Consider the following 24,129-nt stretch of genomic DNA (forward strand, 5'->3'; position numbering starts at 1 on the left):
GAAGATCGTTCAATACATACAGAAGATCACCGGCGTTCTGTTAGCTACGAAATTGGTCGCTGGGTAATGGGGAGCAGCAAAGAAATTCTCAGAAGCGAGCGGTACTAAAAATTGAAGTGTTTTCAGGCGTGCAAGGAAATAGAATCCGTACAAGTAGTGATTGGTAATGAGGCGTTCCTCATGCAGTAAAAATACGCGGGTACTAGTGATAGCTGCGAGTACCACGCCAGACGTATTGAAGGATGTCGGAGAAAATGTAGTTCTCTAGCACCAGGATACCAATATCATTCGAAGCTATGATTTCTACTCCTAAAAAATAGACAAACAAAGAAACGAAGCAAAAGCCACAAGTCACCAAGGATAAAAATGGCGCAGTTACATTGTATTATCTATATGCTTGTGTACGTGGAAGTGTCATATGGGCCGGCATCTTTTGTAGGCACTGAGACGCCGTTTCATGGTTAGTTATTCTTATTTATGTCGTCTAGGAGATGTCGATGCCTTTCTTTGATGTCTTTTACAATGCTTCCCACGGACACAGAATGTAATGGTAGCACACTCAGATGATTATGATTAGTAACTGAAACTTGAGGTGGAATTCAGAAAAATGACAAGCGCAACCTCCTACGTCATGTCATATGAAGAGAACACGCCAACACAGATTTGGCCGACCTACATTAACTGACTTCGAGTAAACACGATTTTTTTCGTGAATAGACGTATTTCTAATTCCTTTTAGGCATTACATACTACCTTTAGTGGCACATGATGAGGAGGAAAAAAAGTGAAGGACAGGGAGGTTAGCCAGTTCTCAGACCGGCTGGCTACCCTGTGTTGGTGAAAGGAGTAAGCAGAATAAAAGATGATAGAAAAAATATGTTACAAAAAGAAAATGAAGAAACAGGAACAGTAACACGATAAACGACACTGCTTAAAATTTGGCTCTGAGACTACTTGTCCGCAAGAAGCGCAACAACGCTCTCAAAGCTCTCCGTGCCGAGAACGGTTTTGGCCAGTGTCCTAAGACCTTTTCCTCCGACAATGGGCGACTGTCAATTCTATCTAACACTTTTGAATGTTCCTTTCTTGGTGCACTGAAGCGAAGACACTCGCATAGAAGATGGGCGTTTGCGTCCTCACAGCTACAGCTATCACATGTCGGGCTGCTGGCCATTTCGATTCGAAATGAGTAGGCATTCGTGAAGGCTACCCCGAGCCACAGGCGGCACAGGAGCGTCTCCTAAGCTCTAGTTATTCCAGATGGAAGACGGAGCAGTAGATCCCGGTCCCCGCTGTGGATACTGTAGTTGTACATGAAGTTACCTATGTGGCTACAAACTATGGTTTACTTGTCATTTCAGTAATGTAATTGCAAATATAATAACTTTAAATGTAACTCAATAGGGAGCCGAATCGTAACAGTCTGAAGCATAATTTATACGCTGGTTCCTAAATAGGTATTTGCTGTTGTTATTTATAAAGAGAATCCTTATCTGTAATGTATACAATTTCCCACAACACATTTTTTTGATAATTGAGGTGTTTTTCTCTTCTAACAACGTCGTAAGGCCTGTATCAATGCACTCGCATTTTTGAAAGAAAACAGAGAAGGTTCAATTTTATGCCGTCTTTATAGGTTTCTCGTGAAAATCTTAGGGGCGCAAAGCCTTAGCTTTGCGTAATCTACCAAAAGTGTGCCGCACACGTGTATTCGGAGGCTGCTAGGAATTGCCTTATTAATTCAATTACCATGTTTCTTAATTTAAAAATCACTAGGCTACAAGGAAACGTTTAAGTGAAACGTCAACGTATGTTGTCTCACTGTATAGGATTACATGTCGTCACAGTTTGGTTGGTCGATGGACTTCATGTAAACATACCCACATGCACTGCTCCAAAGCTTCGTTTGTGCAATAATGTTGCTAAAATTTGTAAACAAGATATTTAGTTAAAGCATTGCTTGCATATTTTGTTGATATTATTAGCCCCTCAGATAATCAACAATGAGGCGCGACAGACTATACAACCTACAAGGCATTCGGCAAGACGAGCCTGCTGTTATGTTTGTCTGAACTTCCAGAATCTAACGTCTTGCGAAAAGGAGCGCAAAAGCCGTCCGGAAGAAAGTAAACGCGGCAGAAAACACGCTGTCAACTGCACTTATCATAAAAACGTTTCCCACTACCATAGTTCATACACAGGCTTCATTGCAAATAGTTCATGTTCACTCTAAAAGAGCACATATTCTCGTGCCATAGCAAAGTGCAATATAAAATTTAAGCCTAAGGAAGCTTTTAGGGGCGGGGGTACATATTCACTGAGCGACACTGATACCTACATCTGCATTACTGTTACCCTGGCCTGGCTCGAGAGTTACCTTTCCAGCGCTGCCCTTTGATCTGCTTGTTGTTGCTCTGAACCACAAAGGCAGTTATTCCGAAACGCGTTTGGTGTCCCCTGGCAAGGTGCTAAACCAGATAGCCAAACAACTCCCTGTTTTGATGCAATATTTTCGAATACTAGAATTTTGTACTAAGTTACTGGTAATAAGAATAGGGTATCTTCCGAAATGTTATCTTGAGAGCCTTTTGCGACATGCACCATCCCAAGTTCCCTGAAAACTCGAAGACATGAACAGTGCTACCGCGCATTGTGGCACTTATAGAAATTTACCACCAACCGACATCAGCGTCAAACAAAGCTCTGTTACAATATTATTTATTCATCTGCAATTCACTGTTAGACACTACGGCGGAACGTACGTTGCTGTACGTTGGAATAACGCTGAGAAAGGCCGCGTTGTAGTATCCTTTTCACTATGTCAAATACTGACCGAAATTGTTTGAAACCGGTTTTGTATAACTATAGCGAGAGTGCTTTTGTCTGATTTGCATGTTTTACAGCGAAGGTGTATATAGCCAGGGTGCAAGATATTTTTTACTTTGTGTCAACAAGAAAGTATTTGCCGCTCAAGTAAGGCAAGCCCCATCCCTCTGCACCAGTTCACCAAAAATGGAAAGGAACTCAGAGCTGGTAAACACCATTTACGATCATGCACAGCACGCTTAGCTCTTGAGACAAGCCAGACGGGGCCATGCATGTCGCGAAATGTATAATGCGGCAAAAAGAAGCAAGTGCCATGGTGCTCAAATGTAAAACTTCGAAAGAGCATACGCTAAATTCAGAAGAACCTTGCTGGACAGAAATTTTGCATTTAGTTACAGGGTGTGTGATCGGCTACGGCTGGAATTTCTGTGTAATTTCACGGATATTTTAAATAAATTTTTTATTCATTACAGTGCTTTCGCTAGAACGCAATATCCTAGAAGGAAAGCGCTTTCACCTGTACAGCGCTGAATGAAAGAATTTTTCTCCGGCAGTAGCGCGCTGCTAACACGAAGTTAAGGCGCTGATGAACATGGGTAACTTAAGATGTACTTCTCGTAAAGTCAATAAGAGCAATTGTTGCTGTACGCTCAGGTTTGGCTATCCAGTGGGGTCCCATCGGAGATGTCGGCGTCCTCCACGAAATGGTGGGCGGAGACTTGAAATTCTCTGGACTTCTGCCACAGCCAATAAATTCGTGCATGGCGGTGATGGACTACTGCCTCAGCCAAAAGCAGCCCATCGTGTCAAGCTTTGTTAAGAGCAGCGAGTCATCGACGCAGGACAGCAAGGACAAGCGAGATATTGTACAGAGCGTGGTTCGCATACTTGGTGAGTTCTCTTGGCTTTCCACCTAAATATGTGGTGCTGTGCTGGGCAGTATCGAAGATACAAGTATCTTAGATACTATCTTAGATACCCTTTGGCTATCTTGTATCTGTATCGCCATATGTCTCGCCACACGTGCATCAGTATCTGTATTTCCGATACATGGAAGAAGGTATCGTGTATCTTAAGATACAAGATGCTGAGAACGCAGCACCACCGTGCGAAACAAGAAACGTTGGCGGAACTCTGCTTATGAAGCTGATACGGCTGCCGTTAAGTCACTAGAATATAACTAAAGGCAGTGACATTGTTATATCTTTCCGCCAGAGTTTTCCAGCGAGGTTAGGTGGTGAGCTGTGAGCGTCCCTATTGGTGTACCAGAGTCACGTGGTGGAGCTCGCGTCGTCTCGACAGACAAGCCCGCGAACGTCCACGCCCAGCCGACCTTTCATTTTCTCGTTTTTTTTTTCTTTTTAGTTGTGCCAGCGCAATGACACTTGGCACTTAGTCACTGTCCTGTGCCGCGTACTCCAGTGCGTGTAGCGTCTTTTGCACACATTCTGATGCCGTTGTAGTGCCGTTACCTAAGTTTCTATTGCGTGGTGCTTCGTTACGAAGTCTGAAGAATGCAAGAATGGCGTCGGGGGTATAAGGTAACAAAAATACTGCTTACTATACTAAATAAAATAGCGAAATAGCGTTTGCAATAAAAAAACGTAAATTACTATGAGCCATCCAAAATATCTTAGCAATGGCATTCGAGAGCCATTCCTATACTAAATGCTCAGTTTTTCTCACGAGCGTCCCAACGATCCGTTTTACGTTATTTTCCATTGGCACTGAATTTAACTGCCATAGCTATTAGGGGTGACCCGTCGCGGTGGTCTAGTGGTTGAGGTGCTTGACTGCTGACCCGAAGGTCGCGGCGGCCGCATTTCGATGGAGAGAAAATGCTAGAGGCCCTTGTGCTTGTATTTAGGTTTAGGACCCCAGGTGGTCAAAATTTCCGGAGCCCTCCATTACAGCGTCTCTCATAATCATATCGTGCTTTTGGGTCGTAAAATGCAACAATTATTTTAGCTCTTAGAGATACCGCCGGTATCGTGTTTCTATACTTATTCCCTGTGTTTTATACGGAAGCGCTTTTCTACGATACTTAGATGTAGCTGTTTTCCTTGTTAAGGCTTTCCTTAATTCTTCTATTTCTACTAATCACCAGGTAATCGGAGTTATAAGAGTGAATAGTGGGAATAACGGCGGTGTCCTCCGGTGCTTTGTGCAACTGTGCAATGCGTCTGGAGCGTTTCTGTGCAGCACATGTCCTTGGTGACGTAGACCTGTCGGGTGATCCGTTATTGCGAAAACCGCAATACGTTTACGGGCAAGTTAGAACTGCACAGCGGTATACGCACCATCGTGTGGAGGATTCTTTTTGAAGTTCTTGTGATTAGATGACAACCCGTCAGCTGGTCGGCAAGCAGAGCAGTGACTTCCATCAATTACAAATGCGACCAGCAAAAACCGCTATCAGCATTGTGTGTAAGGAGCTGTCATGTTAAGCAGCTAAAGCAACACCATTAAGTTTCTTTCGGAATGAAACTAAATACCTTGAGCAAAAAGTACACAACCTTTGAGATACTAACGGACATTTCGTTCAAATGAAAAAAAATTTGTCACAGTGAATAAATTTTCAATCCAACACTTTTGTGCATAAGCGTTTAGTGCTAGGTTATATATTTATATAAAGAAATTTGCGAATGTATCGAAGTATCTTAAGATACAATTCGAATAAATCGTATTGAATACAATCAGTGTTATAGTATTTTGTATTTGTATCTCACATACTTCTTGCCTGAGTATCTTGTATCGTATCGCGATACAATGTCAAAGTATCTTTGCCCAGCCCTGATGTGGTGATTGTACTTAGCGCTGTCGCGCCTGCAACAAACCTTCATTGGATGTTTCCTACAAAAGATATGGTTAAGTATGTTACGTAACATGTTCACCCTTTCAAGTTTCGCTTTTTCAAACTGAACAATTACGTCAGTGAACCAATATCACCATTTAAATTTCATTGAATTTTCAAGGTGCTATAACGATAGCACGATTACGGATACCTGGTATGACTTTTTAGAAAAAAAATACTGTCGAAAGAATGATAAATCAATGAATCAATCAGGTTTTATTCATAACAAAATATTGTACAGTGCGTAATATTTATGCAATTGGGACCCCAGAACTCGACGTGAGTTGTGGAAGGGGTCCCTATTACAGGTGGTGCTATTTATATCGTGTGAAAATATCTTATACATAAGTGTATACAAAACAAAACGTTATACAATGCGTAAAAGGAAACGAAAGTGTGCAAAACGTAAAACACTTCTGCCACAGCCAACTTTTTATTGTCTTGAGAATGCGTTAGCACGTATCATGAAGACCAATGACAATGATTCCGCTACATGGCGGCTGCATTTCCGTAGGCACGAAATGCAAGAATACTCATGTTCTTAGTTTTTACTGCACGTTAAAATATCCCAGGTAGCTTTGATTAATCCAGTGTCCCCCACTACGGCGTGTCTGATAAGGATATCGGGGTTTTTTCACGTAAAACTACATAGTAATTAGCGCCGATATTCAACCATGATGTGTTTGCACATGAAGCATCTTCAGAAAATAAATATGCTCTTGTGGGCAGCCTGACTAGCGGCCTCTTTCTGAATAGCTGCCTGTTTCTTTCTGAGAAAGAACTCATCTCCGATCACTGTAGCTGCGCCGACGGTTGCGGGAAAGAATCCCGGCAGCGGTGGATGCATTTTCGATGGCGGCGAAAGCGCTTGAGGCCCGTTTACTTAGATTCACATGCACAATTCGCGAGCCCTCTCTAACGGGGTCCTTGATAATCATACCGTAGTTTCGGTACCTTAAACACCAAACAAATAATAGAACCGATTACTGTTTTGGTGGTGGTCGCACGGCTATTAGAATCCCGTGCAAAGTCTATACGGTCGGCGTGTTTTCGGATGACTTATACGGCTCATAGTTTTAAGCCCATAAGTCAAGTAAACACAGCTGCAGAGTGCTTGCTGATAATGGTTGCCAAAGATGGGGCTAAGTCTTCTTACCATACTCATAGTAGTGTTTAGGCGACGTTTGCGTGGACAGCTGCACTGTATGCTTATTTTTGAAGTAAGGTAAAACATATTGAAGCAGAAAGGCAACTTCGCACTAGTTGTGCCAAGCGTGAAGGAACAACGGAGCGGCGCGGGCTTCCTTGTTTCTCTTTATTTTTCTTTCTTTCTTCACTTCTTTCTTTCTATCTCTCTATCTGTTTTTCTATCTCTTTATTGTGTTTCTATCTTTCTTCACTGTTTTTTTTCCTTCTTTCTTGCTCTCTATTTCTCACTTCTCCTTCCTCTATATATATATCTCTCTCTTTATTTTTATACTCTCTTCTTTCTTTTTCATTATGTCTTGCTCTTGGTTTTTCTATCTCTTTTTGTGTCTCTTTGTTTCTACCTCTTTCTCTCTTTTTGTATTGCGCTTTGTTTTTATCTCCTTAGTTCTCTCTCTGTACTCGTTGCCTCAACCTACCGATTTATTGCATCCCACGCCGTACAAATGGGCACAGCGAGACATCACGCGCCGTGCGCGCACGTTCGGGGAGCGAAGCAGAAGATGTAGAAGAGCAACGTTGCTTGTTGGGCGAGTTGGAACGAGTCAGTCATAGCGTAGTTCAGCGCAAAAAACAGGCAACAGACGAGTGAGAGGACAAGGACACAGCGCATTCTTCCAACTAAAGTTTATTGGATTGGGACGCATGTATATATACATGCAGGGAAAGCACGATGACGCAAGAGGACGATGAGAGCGCGTGTCGGCCGAGTTATTGCGCTGCACGCGCTAGAAAGGTAAAGGCCAGTCATGACGATTATAGTTTTTGCGAACGCCTAATGGCATAACCAAAAGCACGACATCTCCGCCGTAGAAACATGAACAGCTGTCTGATTATCTAAAGAAATGGTGCTACGCTATGCACTCCCTTCAGCACCATGCTCGTCGCCTCTGCTGCAGGAATCAAAGACCCGTCGAAGATGAACCCGTCCGTCAGCCTCGGTGAATTGGGCATTGACTCCTTGATGAGCATCGAGGTGAAGCAACTGCTGGAGCGAGACTACGACGTGACCCTCTCTTTGCAAGAGATACGGCAGCTCACCGTCGGCCAGATAAAAGAGATTGCCGAATCAAACAGCGGCAATTCACCAGCTTCTCAGACATCAGCTACGACCGAAGCTGAACAAGGTATGAGCTTAAAATGCACATGGGTGTCCCTTGCAGTCCCATCCGCTCGTGTTTTGTTTCTTTTGAACTACATGTATTACAATACGTTCAACTTCATTGCTTGTGAAAGCCTCCGCCAATGGCAACCTCGCCGTCAGTGCGACGGGCTGGTGACGTCGGAGAATAAGTAAATTTTGCGCCAGAGATTACTGGGCAAGCAACTTCAATTTAGTGCAGGAGAACGAAATGACAAACATAGACATGCTAGCTTTCGAGTCCTTCACTGAAAAAACGAACAGCCGCATGCGCGTACTAACACGCACATGCCGGGGCCGGTGCGACGGCCAGCTGTGCAAGAGGAAAGTTAAAAAAAACTGAAGAATAAAAGCAATGAAGAAGACACGTTCAGCCGTGTCACTTACCCGGCTACGTGTCACATGGCTAAGTAAGAAAGAGAAGCATATCGGACGCAGGAATCATGCGTTAGTAAGTGCTTCACTCTTTCTCTTTCTACGTCCTGGCTCGTGTTTTTCGTTAAAACATGGCAGAGCGAATAGCCTTGAAGCGATGCCAACTGCCCCTTGGAAGCTTTATCCACAATGAAGGATGGGAATTTTCGCGCGTGTTCTCGAGGAAGCGCACGACGCCGAACATGCAGCCATACAAGGCACTACATGCGCCGATAAGTAGCAATATTTATTGTTAAAAATCTCCATACATCTAAATAACCGCCATTATCTAAGAATCAACGATTTTGGTGCCTGCTGTAACATCAGAACACGCTTTCGCCCTTCACCATGAGAGCTAGAAAGTTTGCGGTGTCTAGGTATATAAACGCAGCACGAAGTGCGCCAGCTGTGCGCAGTGCGTACGGTTGGTGAAGCGAAGAACCAGTGAAGACGCATCGTGACGTTGCTCTTAACCGGCTGTGCGAATGACCAAGCGCGGCGCTGGCCTCCGGCGCTGCTGAGAGCGTTGCGCCAGGAACGTTCCTCCTATACAGCAACAGGAAAGAACACAAACATCAAGCTAGATCTAGCTAGGATTAATGCCCGTTTAGAACAGCTATTGACTTCCCATATAGACACTGTTTTGTGCACTCAATGTCGCACGTGCACTATGCTAGAAATTCCAGTAGATCCGCTAGACAGGTCAGCATTGTGAGAGCCTTGCCGCAGCAGCCATTCCCTCGCGTGTTGTGACGCGTCAACATGTAGCCTTAGGTATTGCTGGAAAATTTTCCGTATATAAAGGCGACTTAATCATCGCCTTGAATGACTCTTCTTAGTGATCATAGATCGGCAAGCTCACTCATGGGTCGACTCACTCAGACTCACTAAGACTCAGATCGGCCCGTGAGTCTTAGTCTGAGTGAGTCTGGGTGAAGAATAATTTGGTGAGTTTGGATCCGAGTGAGTCCCGGTGAGGAAACTTTTGGTGAGTCTGAGTCCGTGTGATTCATGTTGAGGAAAATATTGGGGAGTCTCAGTATACTCCACCTTTTATTGCCGGCCTATGGCCCTATCTACTCATCTTCAGAATTACTATCAGCCTTATATCGGCTTACGTTTGTACTCAAACCTATTAGCACCTATCTCAACGCACTCCCGTTCATGCGCCAACTGAATATTTATTGGTCGGAGACGTGATTTGGGAGGGGTGCCATGACCTCCCCCGAAAACTCTTTCACTGAAAGTTCTTGATATAAATATCTCGCGTGAGCCGGGTATTTCATAAAAATGTCCTTATTAAATTACTGGAATAATCATAGCCTGTATCTGAAGGTATAAAATGAAAAGACGTATCGTAGAGCACCGATTATGTGAGATATCGGCATTGAATGGCATTGACACCATAAACCTAAAAAAAAGGCCGTTTTACGCTTACGGATGCATGTGTCGACTCACTCAGGCTCCAGTCAAGCGGTGAGTGTGAGTCTGAGTGAGTCCGACTGAGTAAAACGTTCGTAAGTTTGAGTCCAGTGAGTCCGGCTGAAAAAGACTTTAGTTAGTGTGAGTAAGTGTGAGTCCGGTTGATGAAAATTTTGGTGAGTCTGATTCCGAGTGAGCCCTCAGATCAGAATATATTTGCTGAGAGAGTCTGAGTGAGCTCCAACTTTTCTGCCGACCTATGCTAGTGATGCACCTAACATTTCTCAGTCTACGACCTGGGTATCGCAGGTGCTGACGTTATCGAGATTTTAATGTTGCACAGGGTTGTCCACTCGTATAGAGCGAACACGGCTCAGCGTAGCAGCGCTATGCGGAGCGCCAGGGCATCCGGCGCGCCCGTGCGATAAAGCGGAGCGGTGTAGGCGCACAGTGGTGCGCCGCTCTTGCTGTTCTGCAACAAAGCAAGAGCGGCGCTCTCCAAATGGCTCCAGCACTGTAGCATATGAGGAGAATCACCTCCCATGGGTCTCTGCGCGCCTGCGCCACTTCGCTTCGATGCGCGGCTGCGCTGGATGCATTCTTCCTCCATGCAGCCTGGTCACGCTCAGCCATGTGCACCATATGAGTAGACAAACCTGTACAAAAGAACGGTTAAGATGTACGAGTTACTTTTATTAGTTTCGTTTCCTTTTGGAGTATCACAGTAGACACTGTGAAATGGAGATGAATGTAGCCTGCGTGACATCATCTGAAAACTCTTCAAAATGTACAGTGCGGTCCACTGTTCAAGGGAACACTCGAATGAACACCATTCATCTTGGTGGTCCTCTAACAGCAGGTGGATCAGCAAATAATCTTCATGCACTGCACTAATGTGCCAAAAGGAGCCAGAAATATCAACCACAAGTAATCTCATGCAAATATACGTCACTTTGCTTTTGCGAGAGGGTGAAATCCAAACGTGCCGTGGACGCAGGCGTTACCTTTAACAGGGGAACCGTCTGTACGTTGTGTGGATGTCTTCGCATGCTGTTCTTGCTACTTATAAAACTGGTACGTTACACGCCTGTCAGTAGGTCTCTCTATTTTTATCCATTACGGCAGGCAGTCATTATTAATCCCACTGACGGGCGAATTTCTTGTTGAAGAAAAAAAAAAAACGTTTTAGCCGTATTAACTAAACACCGATTCCATGGCGTAATCGTGCAGTCATCTTAACTACTACAATAGCTAGGCCACCAGACCGGAAATTCTATATGCAATATCGTAGTGTCTATTATCCTTTTGTGCGTTTCAGATTTAGAGCAAAGCCCTTGAAGCCCAATGCAAGCAATGGCTTTCACAAGACTTCCTCATGACCAGGTGTGCGCACCATCATGAGACAGCCAGTGCATCATGAGAGGGCAGCAATGGAGTAATGCCTATTAAGGATGACAAACCTAATCTCACACATCGAATGACGTAGCCACGTTGTCTCAACATATTCCTGTACTGAGTCAAATAAATTCGCACTGAACCGAATTTCAGAGTGGACTTCGTCCTACCTCACTACTGGCCGCTATGAAAATGTCAGACTATCGTAGCATAGTCAGAACAGGTTTGGGTTTCTGCCTTTATGCCGCGGTTGGTCAATGGCCGGCATAAATCACGAGCGGCGTTTAGATCAGATGCGCTTCTTGGCGCAGAGTGCCGCCACAGGGCGGCGCTGCGCTCAGTATAGGCACCGTGCAGTCGAGTTCTCAGGTGTGACTGCAGCGCCAGAACAGCCTAGCGGATAAAGAAAGCAACGTTGAGACGGCCCAGGGACAAAATCAAACGCGATGCGCGTCCCTCCGCCTCTGCATGAGTGTGCAGACAGTAGCCGGACCAGAAGGGGGACGCGTGCGAGCGTCTGTTTTCTGCCTGCCCGTAGCGGCCAATATCAGCCAACTTGAGACGGCCCACAGCGAGCAACGCAGCTCCTTCTGGTCAGTGGACGGTGCCTATAGTGTGCTAACCATACGCAGTAGCCGCACTCGCCCACAGGAATCACACCGGGTTAGTGGGATCCTTTGCATCACGCGCGCCCGAGGTCATGACGCGCGCTCACCTAATTACTGTTCCCAATGCCATCCCTACCTGTGTAGCTGCCACCGCGCTCGTCGGGTGGACAGAAGAGAGAAAGCGCTCGAAGCGCGCTACAAATCTGTGTAATTCGGCTCGTTGGTGGATTCGAGAAATTTACGCGGCAATCCATTCGTGGTGCAATGCCCTCCGATACGAGGGTGTTCGATGAGTACTTCGAAATGCGGTTCAGGACCACTTTATGTGCTTCCGCTCTTCGCTCGTCCCGACGAGAGCTCTGACGACACGTGAAGCGCGTGTCTCACATCTTTTCGCAACACCGGCCAAAGAGATTCAACGAAAAGCTGGTCGCGCTGAAGAAAAAGCACGCTCTCACGCGTGTGCGCGAGCAAGTTAGAAAGTGATGTCACGATGACGTAACGTGACGTTTTATGATGACGCCATCACATGACATGGTAGCTTGGTCAATGGTGGGCCGATCACCGAGGCAGTGCAAAACCAGGTGAGGTACCTCCGATCCTGGAGGCAGTGAAAAACCGCGTTAAGTGCAGAAAGCCTCCGGAATGTGGCGGGGTATGATCAACGCAGTCGAGTGAGAAAAAAAATAAGATGAATTTCGCCCTCCAGTCGTTTTAGCTGAGTGCGTAGGGTATCCCGTGAGTTTTTTAGAAGGCCTGCGAACTGTGTATTAATGAGAAATTTAAGGAGGCCTTTCGATTATTTGGGTTGAACAAATATATCACGGCAGCTTGCTATGTCCCTAACAGCTTCACCTATGTGAACAGGGAGTATAAGTGCGTGTTTAAGGTTAGAGGAAAATAGAACAAATGACACCAGTTTTTTTTTACATTTCCGTAATGTTAAATGCGAGTGATAACGCCCCGATAGAAGCACCATGCTCAGCGGAAGCCATTTATCGAAGCTACGACAACGTTTTCAATTCTGGAAATGGGATTCGTTCAAACCAGTGTAGCAACCGGACAGAGTACTGGCACTGGTCATTTTTGTACGAGCTAACAGCGTTAGTGCAACCACTGCTGCTATTTTGAAACACCTCGTTGCAAATATTGAAAAAAAAAACACATTTCTGCTAGGGAGTCTACATCCGTCTTGCCTTCAGAAAAACGCGCAATAATAATTAGCATTTCACTTTGGTGTTATTAGATTAATTGTTCATTTCCGCCCAGAATTGTCTTGGATTGTAGTACATTTTAACTAATAGAGACGGACAATGGGAAATATATGCTCCGCTTCCAAGAGATGCTTGATTTTATTCAGTTTTAATTTCAGTTCTGTGAGCAAAACAGTATCACGCGATCAAACCAATCTTGGGCACTATTGTTCTTTATTTTCATTCGCTTATGCAAGGTTATTATATCGCAAGACTGACGTATATTCTCTTGCGTCATACATTATTATGTAGCAAAGGGAAGTGCTTCGTGATATTAGTCAATATATATATATATATATATATATATATATATATATATATATATATATATATATATATATATATATATATATATATATATATATGGTTTCGAAAGAATGTTCCTGGCTATTGGTTTAATTATATGAAAGAAAACTAGTCACAGTGAAAAACATAACAACATTTATTCTGAGCTTTCGGCCGGGGACCGGCCTTTATCAAAGAATGCATTCGTACATGGCGTACGGGTTTAAGTACAGATTTTGTCAATACATAGATGTAGACACACCATCGTGATTCGTTGGACTATGACATGGGAGGGGCCAGTACAACAACAAGAACAGCAAACAAATCCCAGGGAGAGAGCGACACGCATACAAGGTGACACACACAGCATTGCACTCTGTGAAGAGTAGAGTATAGGCGGGGTCAGAATATACACAAAATAAATAACAAACAGCGAAACGAACCTACGTGTGTGGTTCGGAACGAGAGTCGGAGGGGAAAAAAAGAAAAAAATGAAAAAGATGCGAACGCACTTACCACGCTAAATGGGGAGTCCCATCAACTACGGGACTAAAGGAGAATATGCTCACGGACGCCGGATGTAAACGTGCCGCACGCGTTTCCTTGCTACCTTCAAAAAGCGCGTCAAAAGCAGTTAAGTGTTTGCCCATCCATGCGCCTTTTAGAGAAGGGGGTTCGGTATGGCTTTTGAAGTCGACCGGTCTCCGCGGGCATCTTGCAGTTGCTCGCGGTAATGACCATAGCCCTCCCTCAAAAAGAAGGATACGATTCGCCGGTGAACAAGATTGAGGACAGCTGCTGTTAGGCGCAATGTGTGGGCACATGACATATTTCTTTCAATCAAGAGACATGATAAACATATACATATACATGTACATATCCGTACATGCACACACACATATAGATACATACGGATATACATACACATGCACATACGTACTCATATGAACCAACAACCGATTTTCAAGCGAGAAAAAAAAGGAGGGGGGGTACCGCATTCGTACTTGCAGGAAGGGGGGAACGAGCACGCACGTAATACCCGTAATCACAGTACCAAACTTAATGACATATGTATTTATCAAGAAATGGGTCCAGGCTCGAATAGCACAATGCGCGACGTGTGTAATCACATGTGTACATGCATGCACATCAGGGTAAACGGATGCTTCAAATTCTGCATCCCGAGTACGAAAGTTTCTTGGGAATCGGTCACCTAGTTGCCGGCAGAATCAAATATTTCGGGTTCGTTGCAGGTCAAGCATGATAGTCGGCCTATGCTTTCATTTATGCCGCCAGAGACACTGTTAAATTTGTGGATCAGGTATGATTCACGAGCCTCTCGGTCATAATGGGTTTTGAAATTGGATTGGAGTACCGCCGCGGAAAATGTATGGAAGGGGTGGCCAAGGTTATTAACATGTTTAGATAGAGGAAGGTGCGGTAGAGCCTTTACGTGTGCTCTGTGATTATTGATTCTCATCCTGAACGCAGTCTCAGTTTGACCAATGTACTGTGCATGACATAAGGTGCACTCGAGAAGGTAGATTATGTTCGCGCTGTCACAGTTGAAGTTGCCTCTTATCTGATAAGAAAACGAAGACGTGGTACTTGTGACGGTGGATACTTTGTTCATCATTGGACAGAGTTTGCACCTAGGCTTGTTGCAGGGGCCGAGGCCTGTGAATTCAGGAGTGTTGACTTTAGAGGACGTTACAATATCTCTAATGTTCTTTGCCCGTCTGTAGACAACGCGTGGAGGTTCCGGGAAAACACATCGTAACTTGTCGCTTTCAAGTAGAATGTTGTGGTGCCTCCTGAGGATGCGGTTTATGTTACGCGGGGAAGCTGAATATGTTAGAATGACATTGGGAGTGGTATTTGCGGGTTCGGATTCTGTCTTCTTTATCAGGTGGCGGCGGTCCTTCTTTTCAGATTTCCTAATAGCATCGTTAATGACTGACTGTGGGTATTGTTGCCGTGTGAGGTCAGTGCTTAGTTGTTGACAGTTGGAGGCGAAGTCGGCCTGGTCAGAACAAGTACGCCTAAACCGAAGAGACTGGCTGTACGGTATGCCGAGTTTACAGTGCTTGACGTGGTTGCTGCTAAAATGAAGGTATTGGTGTCGGTCGGTTGGCTTCCTCGAGCTTATGGTCTGATATTTTCACTGAAACGTCAAGGAAGTTAATGGTAGAGGCCGAATATGAATGGGAGAATGAAATATTCTCGTGGGCATTGTTGAAAGCACTTATGAAACTCCTGAGTTTCTCTTCCCCGTGGCACCAAATGATATCATCGATGAACCTTCGATAAAAAGGGGTCGGAATGGGGTGCTGCTTAAAAAATCAGACTCAAGTTTGCCCATAAAAATATTGGCATAGTTGGGGCCTATCTTTGTTCCCATCGAGGTTCCATTAGTTTGGACATAGTGCGTGTTGTTAAACTCGAAGTTGTTCATCTCCAGAACGAGCTTCAGAAGTGTTCTGAGAGTTCTGCCGTCAATTGAACTGTTCTGGGGTGAATCTTCGTACGCCTGAACAAGAGATTGAATGCCATCCGAATGAGGAATGTTCGTGTACAAAGATGAGACGTCAAGTGTAACCAGCAGACTATCCTTAGGTATAACCAGATCAATAATATCAGCCAGAAAATGGTTGGTGTCTTTGACATAGGAAGGTAATGTTGGAGGAATGTCTTTGATTAGGCTATCGATGAAACTGGATATTGGTTCAGTTACTGTTCCTATGCCGGAAATAATGGGTCTGCCTGGATTGCCTTCTTTGTGTATTTTGGGAAGCATGTAGAATCTTCCAGGAACTGGACTTAAAGCTTAAAGTGACGCTGCAGTTTTTTGGGTAATCTTTTTGTTTTTAACAAGTGTCGCCAATGTCTGGCGCACTTCGCTTTTGAAGTGAGTCGTCTGATCGGTATCAGTTAAACTATAGAAGGAAGTGTCGCTTAGCTGTTTGCGGGCCTCACTAATGTAGTCCTGTTGGTTCATGATAACAATCGCACCACCTTTGTCAGCGGGCTTGATTATTATGTCCGAACGTTCGCTTAGACCCTGTAGTGCCTTCTCCTCACTCTTAGAGAGATTTTTTTGGTATGGCGATTGGTTCCTGTATTCGGATAGAATGTCACGTTGGACTGCTTTGATGTAGATGTCTAAGCATTTCTCCCGTTGGGAAGGAGGAGTCCAATGACGTAGTGATGGTAGCCTAATGTCAACGTTCGTTTCCTGTGTTCTGCCATAGTAGTACTCGTTTAGCCTCAGTGTGCGCGCGAAGTTATCAAGGTCCTTGTAGAGTTGAAACTCGTCCAATCTGCCAGTTACGGGACGAAAACTTAAGCCTTTTGATAAAACACGCTGTTCATCACCCGTGAGTGGGGTGTCGGAAAGATTTACTATATTGCACTGTTTGGGTTGTGACGCATTGTCACCAAGAACCCCCCTTTGGACCAGAGAATGTCGAAACCCAGAAGATTGCATTGTTTCAGGAGGCTGAGTTATTCCGTCCCGAAGAATCTTTTTCCGCTTTGTTGTTGCCATTTGGTTCTCTTTGTCTTTTGTGAATTTTTCTAAAAGGTGGATTTCAGAGGTCGTCAAGCAATTTTGTTGAGTGAATTTCTTTTCCTCGCTAAGCAGAAGTTGTAGTTGAGAACTGTCATGCTGAATAACTATGTCTGCTGAATAACTATGTTTGCGGCGATTGTGCGGACCACCCCCAGAAACTGACTAGGTGAAGACGAAAAAGGTGACCCTTGTGTTGATAACTTGCCTCCAGTGTCGCGAGAGTTTTTAAAGGCCAGAAAATTACTTGAAAAAAGAATCAGATATCAGTCCCATGTAAAAACTTTAAATCTGTATCACACGCATGACGTTATTCCAAAAGGTCTGCGTATTAGCGTCCAACCAGCCGCGTCAAACATGCCGTCAGACCTCAAAGCTAGGTGGGCATAGTGCCTTCACGGAGCATCGAGACAGCTTTTAGACATAGTTATTCAGCATGACAGTTCTCAACTACAACTTCTGCTTAGCGAGGAAAAGAAATTCACTCAGCAAAATTGCTTGACGACCTCTGAAATCCACCTTTTAGAAAAATTCACAAAAGACAAAGAGCACCTAATGGCAACATCAAAGCGGAAAAAGCTTCTTCGGGACGGAATAACTCAGCCTCCTGAAACAATGCAATCTTCTGGGTATCGACATTCTCCGGTCCAAAGGGGGGTTCCTGGTGACAATGCGTCACAACCCAAACAGTGCAATATATTAAATCTTTCCGACATCCCACTCACGGGTGATGAACAGCGTGTTTTATCAAAAGGCTTAAGTTTTTGTCCCGTAACTGGCAGATTGGACGAGTTTCAACTCTACAAGGATCTTGATAACTTCGCGCGCACACTGAGGCTAAACGAGTACTACTATGGCAGAACACAGGAAACGAACGTTGACATTAGGCTACCATCACTGCGTCATTGGACTCCTCCTTCCCAACGGGAGAAATGCTTAGACATCTACATCAAAGCAGTCCAACGTGACATTCTATCCGAATACAGGAACCAATCGTCATACCAAAAAAATCTCTCTAAGAGTGAGGAGAAGGCACTACAGGGTCTAAGCGAACGTTCGGACATAATAATCAAGCCCGCTGACAAAGGTGGTGCGATTGTTATCATGAACCAACAGGACTACATTAGTGAGGCCCGCAAACAGCTAAGCGACACTTCCTTCTATAGTTTAACTGATACCGATCAGACGACTCACTTCAAAAGCGAAGTGCGCCAGACATTGGCGACACTTGTTAAAAACAAAAAGATTACCCAAAAAACTGCAGCGTCACTTCAAGCTTTAAGTCCAGTTCCTGGAAGATTCTACATGCTTCCCAAAATACACAAAGAAGGCAATCCAGGCAGACCCATTATTTCCGGCATAGAAACAGTAACTGAACCAATATCCAGTTCCATCGATAGCCTAATCAAAGACATTCCTCCAACATTACCTTCCTATGTCAAAGACACCAACCATTTTCTGGCTGATATTATTGATCTGGTTATACCTAAGGATAGTCTGCTGGTTACACTTGACGTCTCATCTTTGTACACGAACATTCCTCATTCGGATGGCAATCAATCTGTTGTTCAGGCGTACGAAGAATCACCCCAGAACAGCTCAATTGACGGCGGAACTCTCAGAACACTTCTGAAGCTCGTTCTGGAGATGAACAACTTCGAGTTTAACAACACGCACTATGTCCAAACTAATGGAACCTCGATGGGAACAAAGATAGGCCCCAACTATGCCAATATTTTTATGGGCAAACTTGAGTCTGATTTTTTAAGCAGCACCCCATTCCGACCCCTTTTTTATCGAAGGTTCATCGATGATATCTTTCTCATTTGGTGCCACGGGTAAGAGAAACTCAGGAATTTCATAAGTGCTTCCAACAATGCCCACGAGAATATTTCATTCTCCCATTCATATTCGGCCTCTACCATTAACTTCCTTGACGTTTCAGTGAAAGTATCAGACCATAAGCTCGTGACCTCAGTGTATAGGAAGCCAACCGACCGACACCAATACCTTCATTTTAGCAGCAACCACGTCAAGCACTGTAAACTCGGCATACCGTACAGCCACTCTCTTCGGTTTAGGCGTATTTGTTCTGACCAGGCCGACTTCGCCTCCAACTGTCAACAACTAAGCACTGACCTCACACGGCAACAATACCCACAGTCTGTCATTAACGATGCTATTAGGAAATCTGAAAAGAAGGACCGCCGCCACCTGATAAAGAAGACAGAATCCGAACCCGCAAATACTACTCCCAATGTCATTCTAACATATTCAGCTTCCCCGCCTAACATAAACCGCATCCTCAGAAGGCACCACAACATTCTACTTGAAAGCGACAAGTTACGATGTGTTTTCCCGGAACCGGGCAAAGAACATTAGAGATATTGTAACGTCCTCTAAAGTCGACACTCCTGAATTCACAGGCGGCGGCCCCTGCGACAAGCCTAGGTGCAAACTCTGTCCAATGATGAACAAGGTATCCACCGTCACAAGTACCACGTCTTCGTTTTCTTATCAGATAAGAGGCAACTTCAACTGTGACAGCGCGAACATAATCTACCTTCTCGAGTGCACCTTATGTCATGCACAGTACATTGGTCAAACTGAGACTGCGTTCAGGATGAGAATCAATAATCACAGAGCACACGTAAAGGCTCTACCGCACCTTCCTCTATCTAAACATGTTAATAACCTTGGCCACCCCTTCCATACATTTTCCGCGGCGGTACTCCAATCCAATTTCAAAACCCATTATGACCGAGAGGCTCGTGAATCATACCTGATCCACAAATTTAACAGTGTCTCTGGTGGCATAAATGAAAGCATAGGCCGACTATCATGCTTGACCTGCAACGAACCCGAAAAATTTGATTCTGCCGGCAACTAGGTGACCGATTCCCAAGAATCTTTTGTACTCGGGATGCAGAATTTGAAGCATCCGTTTACCCTGATGTGCATGCATGTACACATGTGATTACACACGTCGCGCATTGTGCTATTCGAGCCTGGACCCATTTCTTGATAAATACATATGTCATTAAGTTTGGTACTGTGATTACGGGTATTACGTGCGGTCTCGTTCCCCCCCTCCTGCAAGTACGAATGCGGTACTCCCCCCTCCTTTTTTTTTCTCGCTTGAACATCGGTTGTTGGTTCATATGAGTACGTATGTGCATGTGTATGTATATCCGTATCTATCTATATGTGTGTGTGCATGTACGGATATGTACAGGGTCGACCACATCTAAGCTGAACACCTCATTAGTATTGTGCATGTACGGATATGTACAGGGTCGACCACATCTAAGCTGAACACCTCATTAGTATTCAAACCGGTAAAACTAGTACGTTTCTTATACTTCACGAGTGCAATGCCCGTTATAAAACGTCTAATCATGGTGTCGACAAACACAGTAATGATTTTCGGAATTATGTATTAAACAACAGCTTCAATGAGGTCTTGAATACTAATGAGGTGTTCAGCTTAGAGGTGGTCGACCCTGTACATGTATATGTATATGTTTATCATGTCTCTTGATTGAAAGAAATATGTCATGTGCCCACACATTGCACCTAACAGCAGCTGTCCTCAATCTTGTTCACCGGTGAGTCGTATCCTTCTTTTTGAGGGAGGGCTATGGTCATTACCGCGAGCAACTGCAAGATGCCCGCGGAGACCGGTCGACTTCAAAAGCCATACCGAACCCCCTTCTCTAAAAGGCGCATGGACGGGCAAACACTTAACTGCTTTTGACGCGCTTTTTGAAGGTATCAAGGAAACGCGTGCGGCACGTTTACATCCGGCGTCCGTGAGCATATTCTCCTTTAGTCCCGTAGTTGATGGGACTCCCCATTTAGCGTGGTAAGTGCGTTCGCATCTTTCTCATTTTTTTCTTTTTTTCCCCTCCGCCTCTCGTTCCGAACCACACACGTAGGTTCGTTTCGCTGTTTGTTATTTATTTTGTGTATATTCTGACCCCGCCTATACTCTACTCTTCACAGAGGGCAATGCTGTGCGTGTCACCTTGTATGCGTGTCGCTCTCTCCCTGGGATTTGTTTGCTGTTCTTGTTGTTGTTTTGCTGTTCTTGTTGTTGTACTGGCCCCTCCCATGTCATAGTCCAACGAATCACGATGGTGTGTCTACATCTATGTATTGACAAAATCTGTACTTAAACCCGTACGCCATGTACGAATGCATTCTTTGATAAAGGCCGGTCCCCGGCCGAAAGCTCAGAATAAATGTTGTTATGTTTTTCACTGTGACTAGTTTTCTTTCATATATATATATATATATATATATATATATATATATATATATATATATATATATATATATATATATATATATATATATATATATATATATATATATATTTATATATATATATATATTATATATATATATATATATATATATATATATATATATATATATATATATATATATATATATATATATATATATATATATATATATTTATATATATATATATATTATATATATATATATATATATATATATATATATATATTCTTCGCGCGCCGCCGCAGATCTACTCATGCATTTTACGCAAGACATTTTTGTTCCCTCTCTGGCAAATTTCAACGCATCACAGTGGTAACTGTCTAGCCACTGCTGCACAAAGCTTCCGGACAGTTTGAAAGGGATCTCCCTTATCAGGCGCACAATTTTTTGGAAGTTTTCCCAGTGAGCACTGATGCATTTCTTCAGTTTCATGTCATAGCTTCCTAGTTTCAGCAATGAGTGTTTCGTTGTTGTTTCGCGTAACCTTGACGTCATCAGGCATGGTCTACATTTCAGTATTTCAAAACGTAACATTCCTATCAGAAATGGCATGGACAGCGCACTAGCCTTCAAATCACAACGCGAATAGAATCCAGAATAAAATTATAAACTTCTAATAAACGAGACCACAGCGCACGGAGCGCATCTCATTATAAAGAGTGCGGGATTGGAGTAATCCTCTGTCAACTTGTAATGGGGCACACGCACATCACTCGCAGTGATTAATTGCTAGAGGTAAAGCGAACGTCCAATTATGGCCGTGTGCCTTTAAGAGTAGTACCTATACGTTCTAATCACGCGCACACATGCAGAAACACAAGGAGAAAAACAGAAACACTTCGGCATTACACATACCTTCATAGTTACTCATACAACTAGACCGGATAGGATTCACTTGTACTTCTGATGGACATGATCAGCTTTTTCCGACAAACAGGATTTCATAAAATAAACTTTAAGTGCTGCAGTGCATGCAACAATTACTAGCAACGTTTTGTCACCCTTTGGATGGCGCACTATTGCCATAGTTACTTCTGCACCAACAAACTCAAGTTACCTCACTGATCAGCTCATCAGATAATATTTAGGCCAGTTATATAAGAGCGCATTTGAGTAATATCGCGCCGTTTCGTCACAAGCGTTTCGATGTCTGTGCTGCCTGCTACATGAAGTATTTGAAGAACATTTATCTGCGAGTTTCTTTTAAGGCATACTTACTGTTATCTCATTCGTAACTAACTAGATACGAAATTCTTATCAGAAAATGTTTTAATGAAGAACAACCCGTGGTGACCAGTTATTTGTCTGTTTTTTGTATTAAATAACATCTCAAGGTATCCGTCTTTTGTCTGCCACATTCACAATTTGTGCAGTGTGACAATCCCCTTTTTACATTTAGTTGTGACCTACTCGTCAATCTCACTGCTGGAAACCATCAGCCTTGAGAGTTTTGACGGTGCATCGACGATGCCGTTCTACGTTTTAGGTGTGGTGAACGTGTTTTGTCCGCTCTATTAGAGCACGTTCCGAGAACATCCGTAATTTATTGTTGTCCCCGCAGACTTTCTCTCATTCCCACTACTACGGCGCCATTGCCCTCGGCGTGGCTCCTTTCACAGCTGTATTAGACAGCACAGAATATCCTCTTTAACCTTAACGTGTCATACTCGTCAACTTGACGTCTGACTGGCAGGTTGGGACGGTAACGCACTGAGAATAAAATGCAGGGAACCCATAGAGGTTTATCCACAGGCTTTGTGCATTGGTCATAGCAGACTATTACACAAGGTAAGTCTTAATACACATTCTTGAGCACCACATTGTCGATCTTTTGGGACAAAATTGACGTTATTCCTGCTACTAGCTTCGTTGCATTTGAAGGTCAAGTTCACTGAGTGTGAATAGGTGACTGCGCGCATCATTCAGGTATAGCACCACATTTTGAAGACTTATATTCGGAGCTAGAATAGAAAATACCTGTGCATGTGCAAAGGAGCCTTTCTCTAAAATCTATTGTGTGTAAGTCAGTATATTTCATGCTTGCAATAAACTCACATTCGTCGAAGATCAACTGCTTCTGCAGCCGTGTGTTCTTCACTGATCTCGTATGCCTCGTTGAGCTAGAGGGAAGTCAATGTTGGGAGCTACTGGTTTGTGTGAACTACTCGAAACCCTTGATAAAACTTGCCAGAAAATACATTTGGTGAAGTCATTCTGAGTAAATCTTTTAATTTTTAAGTGATAGTTGCACTCTTGATTAACTTTAATTCCTTCACAACCAACATTGGTCGGCGCTCCATACTGCCGACACGAAGAATGTGAATGTACGAAAGAATGTAGAATATAAATGAAAGAAATCCGCATCTAGGATTGTAGGTTTAGTGCCAAACGATTGTGCAACGAAGCATCTTTACGTCGCGAGTTCAGTGTTTCAGAGCAAATTTAATGATTCCGGGTGTGCCCGCAAATGACGCCAAATTTCGCCACATCCACACCGAATAAAATTGTCCTCAGTTTATTGAGCCTAGAAAATTTACTAACGATTTATCTTGCACCTAGGAAAGTCCTCTGAAACACGGTCATCTAACAACGCATTGGGTTCTAATATCTATTTTGTTTTTGATACCATATATGTCTGAAGCGTATTACATAGAGGTTGTGGGGAGGAGGATGAAAAGAGCAAAAGATTTAATCACAATGCAGACAAACCACACCGAAAAACAAACTGTATAAATGCGATGCAAAAATGAACCGTCTGGCAATAATAACAAAGATAGTGCAGTACCAAATTTTTTTCGATGAATTGTACGCAACATTCCACAAACTGCTGAGAACATCAGGTGGAT

General features: G+C 43.8%; 1 pseudogene; it reads left to right on the forward strand.

The window, feature by feature from the left end:
• The window catches only part of LOC119399419 (fatty acid synthase-like), a 131,459-nt pseudogene that overhangs the window by 99,448 nt on the left and 7,882 nt on the right, over positions 1-24,129 (forward strand).

This window comes from Rhipicephalus sanguineus, chromosome 7, assembly GCF_013339695.2.
Source record: "Rhipicephalus sanguineus isolate Rsan-2018 chromosome 7, BIME_Rsan_1.4, whole genome shotgun sequence".
NCBI lineage: Eukaryota > Metazoa > Arthropoda > Arachnida > Ixodida > Ixodidae > Rhipicephalus > Rhipicephalus sanguineus.